The following is a 9,185-nucleotide window of genomic DNA, read 5'->3' as shown; positions in this document are numbered from 1 at the left end:
GATTACACATTAGTGCTTCCTGGAGCAGTCTTGTCCTGCTAGGTGCAATAGTCAAACTGGGGTGAAAGGGGGGCCCAAGTTCTAACACTTGGGACAAGTTTTACACTTTTCCTTTACTATAAGGCGTTCCTGAGTACTGAGCTGTCTTCCTGGCTTTTAGTTCTTAGTGTGACATGAGGAGGAGCTGAGGGGATGCTTCTTTGAGATTTCTCCATCTGAGTGATAACAGCTGACAAGGGCTTTTGAAGCAATTCACTCTCAAGGAGCAAGGATGGAAGAGGCCAGCTTTTTGCTCAAAGCAAAGCATGTGCTAAGTGCTCTAACGAAACATGGCCTGATTTTAAGTGCTCTTGGGGAAGACTCAGCCCTCTGAATTTGAGCCACATAGTATTAGCAGGGCAATGATGGTTTAAACTCTCTTCTTTAAAAGGGGGAAAAAAAATAAACAATTAAAGCTAAATATCTGAAAATAAATATGTTAAATGTTCTAGGAACAGGCTAGAATTTAGACTTTTCCTAACAGAAATTATCTTCTTTTAAGTAGATTTCTTACTTTACTTATTTCCCCTTGATAGCTTTTAAACTTAATATGTTTTTGAAGCATGTCGGAGAGAGTGCTTCACATCATTTCTCTTATTTACTAGATACAACAGATTTACAAGGGGATATTATTATTTCCATTATACAAAGGAGGGGGTGTAGGCCTGGAGAACTGAGCCCCATGCTCAAGATCCTAAATCTCTACTAGAAGGTAGGGATTCAGGTCTCCACCCTCTTTAGACCTCCCTAACCCCCTCTACTCAACACCCTCCAGGCTACCTCAGCAACTTCATAGCTAAGGAAAAGAGCATGCTTGTTGTACCAATGGAGATTCAAAATCCCGCAGCAACACTTGAGCCCCTTTTTCTAAATTAATCAACTATCTAATAAATGCTAGTGCTCACTCACTTATGTCCTGGAACTTTCTAACACAGTTCTTAGATGTGTTCCTAACCCTGCTCTTTGCAACCACCCTACAACAGCTACCCAACTGTTTTCTCTTAGGTTTCATTTTAAATATTGTATTTCCTTCTAAATAAATCAGGGCAAAGACTTAGAAGTTTTTCTATCTTTCCATTTGGATCTCATAAACACAAATCAGGTAAGTAGATAATTTAACCACCCCACCCTCACCAACTTGACTGAACACTTGCCCAAATCCCAAAGGCTTCACAAATGCTTTCAATCTGGAAACATCAATTTCTCTTTCTCTCCCACCCCCTTCCTTCTCAAGATTAGCTACTTATTGCTCTTCCTGTTTTGCTTTAATTGAAATGAACTGGAGTTCTTATTCTTTCTATTGGATGGATCTCCTAGCTTAAAAGGTTTGAATTAGAATAATATTCACTGTACTTTTTCCGCAGTGTGGCATTATTGCTCATTACAGATATTTGCACTGCTCCATCTTACTCTCGAGAATTTCATGGGCTTTCTCACCGCAAATGAGTCAGTGTTCTGGAATTTGTGACTTTTCAAGTAACAAGTAGATTACCTCATTCTTCAAAAGTTCATTTTGGCAGCAAAATTGTAGCCCACTATCCAAGTTTTATAAAATATGGCTTATTTATAATCAAAACCAGAATTCAATTAATTGGCATTCCCATTATTAGCGTTGCATAAAGGTGAGCATATTTTCCATAGAAATTGAACCTGCAGCGGCTGCACAAGTCTGTACAAGAAGGTTCCTCTTTAAGTGACAATGAGTCAGATATGTATTAACTCAGAAATGAATTTAAGGAGAAAAAAATAAACCTGTCATCTAATGAGTAACTGTTTCATCTCAGTTTAGTTGATAAAGCGGCATCTCTAAAAATAAAACTGAGTGTAGATTGTTCTTTTTTTTCTTAAAAACCAAACTCTTAACTTTGCCTTTTTGCATATCCACATCCTATATAATTTTTAAAAAATGACTCCAGTATTGGTATTTGGAAGGAATTGCTTGGTTGGAGGATGGTAAGTTAATGGTAGGAGTCCACACATGTGGGGACATATAAATTTCAAGGAAGTTTAACTATCTTAAATTTAATTATTTTCCATGAAATCAGACTTAGTTTTAAAAAAAAATCTATATTGAGAACAATTGCTAATACATCTTTCCTTCTAAACCAACCAAAGTTTAGATCTTTTTCTATCTTAATCTTCATGGCATTTTATACATTTCAATAGCATTAAATTATGCTTTTATTTAACAATATTTGTGTAAATACGTAAAAAGCAATTGGTGATAATAGGCTTAAAGATATAAATCAAATTGATGTATCTGTTTTTTTTTTTTTGGTGTGTGTGTGTGTGTGTGTGTGTGTGTGTTTGTGTGTGCACGCATGTGGTATTGGGGACTGAACCCATGGTCTCACGTATGCTAGCCAAGTACTTTACTATTGAACTACATCCCCAACCCTCTTTGTATTTCTTATGGCATCTAACAGAGTTTTCTAATTTTACCTGCCCCAGTCCATACAATATGTTATTGTCAAATTTATTTTCCTAAAGTTCAACTCTAATTCTTGACTAAGTACCTGTTTCTAGTTGTTTACTGAATTTTATGTTCCTGTGTTACCTGGCATAACAATATTTTCCATAATCTGTCCCCAACCTTTCATTTCCAACTTTATCTCTGAGGTATTTTCCATTCAGACTTGTCTCTTCCTACTTCTGAGAAGAGGTCTGGGATTTCCCATTCTTCTTGTACTATTTCTACAAACTAGAATGTTTCATACAGAAACTATCTCAAATCTAGTTCATAAGCCATGCGAAGTCTGCCTGCTGAATACATTTCTTCTTGTTTCTAATCTTTGCAGCACTTGGTTTATACTACTCTTGTATATTTATGTCACTACTGCCCACTTTGGCTTAAATTATAATAGTCGGTGTACTTGTTTTATCTCCCATAAGCATGACATATTTTGAAAGAACATGAATTATGAGTTTGGAAAAATATAATTTCACATCCTGCCTCTGTCACTTATGAGCTGTGTGACTTTGGACAAGTAAACTCTCTTTCCAAACTTCTTTTCTTCTTCTATAGAAAATTACTGGTTTGCTTTTGTTCCTCTCTCCTCTCGTATTTTGAGTTATCAGAAAATCATTGTAAGTATAAAAATTATTGCCACCCAACTCTATTTATGAATACCAACAATGTGATAATGATGGAAGTAAACCAGGAATAATAAATGAGAGAAAAAAAAGAAAACTTACACTGAAAGTCTAAGGATGTCTGGGAAAAAAATAATAATGTTACAGATATTTAGCTGAGAAAAGAAAGCCAGAAGAATAGTTTTATTTTCAGATTCTTGGAAGAGTTTTTATGAGTAGTGTGTACCTTCACTGTCAGGAAGCAATATCTGTAGTTGTTAAAAACAACCTCGCCCCTGGGAATCAACAAGTCAACTCATTTCCCTCTGGCTCTGCCCCTCCTTTAGATCTTTCAGAAGAAGACATTGAAGAGAATTGGAGCCATCCAGCATATGTTGAGAGACTTGTTAGCATATTTCCTAAAACAGGAGAAATTTATCATATTGGTCAGGGACAACTTTTTGAAATAATTTTGTCATTGCTTCTGCAGGAAAAGAAAATAATGTCTACATTGATAATACTCAAAATCACAACCCTAGACATTTGTCAAGTGTTTATGATGAGAAAAGCCACTCTGCCAAGAGCTTAGGAACATTATCTCGTGTCATCAGCTCAGCCCTATTAGGTACACTTTGTTTTATTCATGTTATAGATGAAGATTCGACTTATTCAGGTAACTGAGGAGATTAAGAGATCTTTCCCAAGAGCACTCAGACTTTTACCCAAATATTGGATCCTTAAAGTTTAAGGGCAATAGAAAGATTGCCCTTCACTCTTTAAATTGTAGTTTCTTTTTCCCATGTTATTGAGATAGCATTGACAAATCATATGGTATATAATAGTGCTATTATATTACAAACTTGCAAGGAACTGAAACTTGTAATCCCAGACCAAGATGCAAATTTTCACAAGCAAAATTACTAGAGAATCAGGCAATTATTCTGGAGTTAATGTTGGTTATCTTCATGGTAATTTTTAGCCCTTCAAAGAGCCTGTAAAGTTATTGGTAACCAAAGCTGTCATCCTCACCAGCTGGATTACCTTGCTATTCAGAGTAGTCCACAGAGCTTGTTAGAAAGCACATTTTTAGTCCCTGCCCAATACCCTAATATATACTCTAAATTTGCTGAGAGTGCATCTTACATGTTTGCACAAACACACACACACATACATGTATGGGATAGATATGCTAACTTAATGGTGCAATAATTTCACAATATACACATATATCAAATAATCACTTTATATAGCTCAACTGTATACCATACGATTTATCAATGCTATCTCAATAACATGGAAAAAAGAAACTACAATTGAAAGAGTGAAGGGCAAGTAATCCAAAGAATTTTGTAATTGAACAAAAATAGGAACAGCTGGTACTATGAGTTCTGGAACCATATTCTAAGGTTAGTATTATATTGATGCAGAAATAGACGTGTTAAGAGCTAGAAGGCATTGAGTAAAAAATAAGCTGCAGAGTAAATTTAGTGCAAAAAATGTTAATCACACCATAAAATATCAATATTTTTAAAAATAGCTCTTTTTGCCGTATCTACTGCAAGAATGAAAACACTTCTCAGCAATGAGACTGTCGACATTCCAGAAAATGTCGACATCACTCTGAAGGGAAGCACAGTTATTGTGAAAGGCCCTAGAGGAACCCTCTGGAGGGATTTCAATCATATCAATGTAGAACTCAGTTTCCTCGGAAAGAAAAAGAAGAGGCTACTGGGTGACAAGTGGTGGGGAAATAGAAAGGAACTGGCCACTGGCCACACCATCTGCAGTCATATAGAGAACATGACCAAGGGTGTTACACTGGGCTTCCGTTACAAGGTGAGATCTGTGTATGCTCACTTCCCCATCAACGTTTTTATTCAGGAGAATGGGTCTCTTCTTGAAATCTGAAATTTCTTGGATGAAAAATATATCTGCAGGATTCAGATGAAGACAGGTGTTGCTTGTTCAGTGTCTCAAACTCAGAAAGACAAATTAATTTTTGAAGGAAATAATATTGAACTTGTTATAAATTCAGCAGCTTTAATTCAGTAAGCCACAACAGTGGAAAAAAAAACACAAGGATATCAGAAAAATTTGGGATGATATGTATGTTTTTGAAAAAGAAACAGTTCAGCAGGCTCATGAATAAGACCTAAGAGTTATCCAGCCACAGAAACACAGTCCTGGGGTCAATTTGTAATATTTCAGTGATGCAATAAAAGATCTCTATTGAAAAAACAAATAGACTGGGGATGTGGCTCAGTGGTAGAACACTTGTCTAGAATGTGCAAGGCACCAGCTTCAATATCCAACATGGCAAAATAATAGTAGTAGTAGTAGTAAAAATAATAAAGGATACCCAGGTAATTTATAAGCACATTAAAGTTTGAGAAACACTGATGAATAAGATTCTTTCTATGAGAATTCTAAAACGCTGAACATTAAGGTCTTAGTCATTTGGGTTTTTCAAGTACTGGTAATAATTTGGGTAAATATTAGGTTTTGGAAATTGCAAACCTGTCCTAATGTTAATATGGTTGTAAGACAGTACTGAAAGAGATGGTGCCTTTTCTCCCTTATGAAGGCCAAAGAATGGCAACCTGTAATTAAAAAGTTCTTTCCTAGTCACCTAAAGCTGACCATGGTGGGGTGGGTTAGTATCACTCTCATAAAATAAACTGTGAGATTGTGTTGGCCTGCTTTCCATTATTACAACAAATACCTGAGAATCAAATTGTAAAGAGAAAAACACTTATTTGGGTTTATAGTTTGAAAAGTTCAAGTCCACGATTGACTGGCCCTGTTACTTTTAGATCTGTGACATGGCAGCACATTAAAGTGAAATCACATGGCAGAGTAAAACCGTTCACCTTCTGACCTTGAAGGGAAAGAATTAGCAAGAAACTAGGGCCCCCTAATCCCCTTGGAAGGCATTCCCACAATGACCCAAAGACCTACCACCATATCCCACATTTTAAAAGTTTCTACCATCTACCAGTTGCACCTAGTTGGAGACCAAGTCTCTAACACATGGGCCTTGGGGGAACACTCAAGATCCAAAGTCTGTTAGGGATGGACAGGTGAAAATAGATTTTGAGGAGGCAAAATAGAGAGGCCATTACTAGTTGAATTCTGAATTTACAGGAATATTTTGTTAGTGTAGCTTCTGCAAGAGAAATTGGAAAATATGTAGTAAGAACATTAAAACTCTTTGACTTAGTGATAATATTCTAAGAATTTATTCTAAATAAAGATGCACATAGGGCTCTGGAGGCTGAGGCAGGAGGATTGTGAGTTCAAAGCCAGCCTCAGCAATGGGAAGGTGCTAAGCAACTCAGTGAGTTCAATGACCACATCCCTGAGTTCAATCCCTGGTTATGCCCCCCCCCAAATTGTATGTACCATTATTTATATTAGTGAAAAATTATAAACACAATAATTGAATGATTAACTAGATTATGATATAGCCATATAATTGAATTATTTTCAGCCATTAATATTTTTATTTGGGAAAAGTTAACAATGCAGTAAATGTAAAGGTAAACTCGCCAAATAAAAATGGAGTATGAGAGGTTGGGGTTGTGGCTCAGTGGCAGAGTGCTTGCCTCACAAATGTGGGGCACTGGGTTCTATCCTTAGCATCACATAAAAATAAATAAACAAAATTAATATATTAAAAAAAGAGTATGATCCCAATTTAATACAGAAATACTTATTCTTAGGAAAAAAACTGAAAAGATATGCCAAAATATCAACAGTAGTTACTATTTGGTTTTAAATTATGGGAAAGGTTGTTTATGATTTTTAATATTCACCAAACTTTCTATAGTGAGCATGTTATTTCTATCATTAGAAAAAAAAAAGTAATTAAATCCAAAATATATAGTTAGTTCTTACTCGATTACTACTCCTGAGTGCAAGTCTTGAGCTGGGAAGGGAACATACTTTTGATGTAATATTTTATTGCTTTTTTCTACTCAATGCTACTGATTTGGAAGAAGAGATTCTCTAAATCTTCTGCTGAATTCTAGAATACAACAGTAATTTTTTCCAAGGTCAAAAGTCCATTTCCCCTACTAAAATAACTTTTTTTTAAAAAAAAAAAACAAAACACTTTATTTTGGAATAATTATAAAGTCACCAGAAGTTACAAAGGAAATAATGAAAAGTCTTTTGTATTCTTTACCTAATTTCCTCTTGAAGCAACTTTGAAACATGAATTATTTCATGGATTTAATTCCTTCACTCTTAAAGCATGAGATCAGCACTGAGAAGTAGTGTCAGTTCTAAAAGCATTTCCAGTCCTTTCTGTTTCTCTATTTTGAAAACACGGAAATAACTTTGTTTTTCTAACTTCCCATAGTTCACTCTGAGTCACAGATGTTTGAAAGGAAATCCTAGTCTGTTCTTTTGTATAACTTCCACGGCCATGTCTATGTGTGTATTATAAGGAATTACCAAATGCTGGCAATTACTCTTGGTTTAGATGATACAGGGGAGAGGAGAAGGATTATGAAAAAGACAGACTCTGTTAATATAAACCAGGATTTCTTTCCTGTCATTTTTGATTTATTGAGGCAACTTAAAAGTTTGGGAATTGAAAACGATAATACTCTATTAAATGGCTTTTGCTTGATGATATTTTAAAAGAACCTGATTGAAAAAGACAAAACTCAACTACTTCTCTTGCACATTACTAAAGGTAAAAGCACTCTATCACAGTGGCAGGTGGGGCTTACAGTTTCAGGGTACCACTCTGGAATCAGAGGACTATGATGTAGAGTCACATTGCTCAAATTTAAATCACAGACTCTGCCACTTTGGTGTCCTGAAGCCCTGAGTGGCTTTTTATTACTAAAATTCTCATTGCTACCACAGAGATTATAAATAGCTAATTCATGTTCTTTGAGACACATGCTATTCAAGAATTCTTCAAAACTAGCATTATTATCATGCTGATTTATGAGACACCAAGATACACCCCTGCTAGGTGCACAGCCCACTCATGCCAGGGCAGTGAGATAGGTTGCTGAGAGACCAAGACAATACCTGGAGACAAAGTGTGAGGCATAAGACTTTATTGAGAAGTGCTTCTGGGGAAGGTCCCGAGGTGATGGGCTCAACAGACAGCGCCTCCTTCCATCGTGGTTCTTCTCCAGGCAGTGCCTCTTATCTCTTGTCCAGGTCAGCCAACTGGATGAGTGACACATATTCTTTCCACAGTATCCTCAGTTCTGCACCAGTTACCACTGAGAAGGGTTTGAAATATTAGGCTTCAGAAGAAGTGACATCACCAGCTTTAGCTTGCTTAGTTTGCTTATATGACCAGAATTCCCAGAGCAACTGTCCTAGTGTACGAGCAAAAAGGAATTTCCTACAGGTAACATTAACTTGCTCTAATTCCCAGAATACTTGATGAAAGCGAGGGTCTTTCCAGGTAATACATATCTGGACATTTCAGCCCTGGCTTGCTCTCTTTGTTTCCTCAATGTGGCTAGGTTTTGAGGAACAGAAAGGGATCATTAAGAGGATGTTTTACCACCCCCCTTTTTGCTAAGGAAAATACAGTCTTTAAGAAGTGATACTGTACAATCTCTGGTATCCACCTGTTTTTTAAATAGTTGGGATGCTCTTCTCCCAATACATGTTTCCAGAAATTGATCATATTTCCTCTGTACTCCTCAAATTTGCTTTTCAACAAATTTGTGTTTGTCTCCCATAGCTATTTAGACAATGTAACAATTCTGTGTTCACAACATGTAGAAGCTGAAAACATTGAGGAGAAAATCAAGTGACATTATTAACCAAAGGGCCTTACTTATCAGACCAAGAGCCCCAGATAGAGATAATTTGGCTTTATCTATCTAATAGAATGAGTGCCTTAATTGGAAAAAAAATCAAGTCATTTTGACAAACTAGTTGAAGAACATTTTCCTAATTCACTTAAAAGCCTTCTATGAGCTGGGCACGGAGGTGCATGCCTGTAATCCTAGCAGCTCAGGAGGCTGAGACAGGAAGATCTTGAGTTCACAGCCAGCCTCAGCAAAAGCAAGGTCCTAAGCAACTCAGTGAGC

The 9,185-nt window shown here is 36.3% G+C and overlaps 1 pseudogene; it reads left to right on the top strand.

Moving 5' to 3' along the window:
• The first annotated feature begins 4,674 nt into the window (after positions 1–4,674).
• Positions 4,675–5,260, top strand: LOC143408171 (large ribosomal subunit protein uL6 pseudogene; annotated as a pseudogene).
• The last annotated feature ends 3,925 nt before the right edge of the window (positions 5,261–9,185 follow it).

Source organism: Callospermophilus lateralis, chromosome 10 (assembly GCF_048772815.1).
Source record: "Callospermophilus lateralis isolate mCalLat2 chromosome 10, mCalLat2.hap1, whole genome shotgun sequence".
Classification (NCBI taxonomy): Eukaryota; Metazoa; Chordata; class Mammalia; order Rodentia; family Sciuridae; genus Callospermophilus; species Callospermophilus lateralis.
Note: the sequence above shows the minus strand (reverse complement) of the source record. Positions and strands in the feature narration are given on the sequence as shown.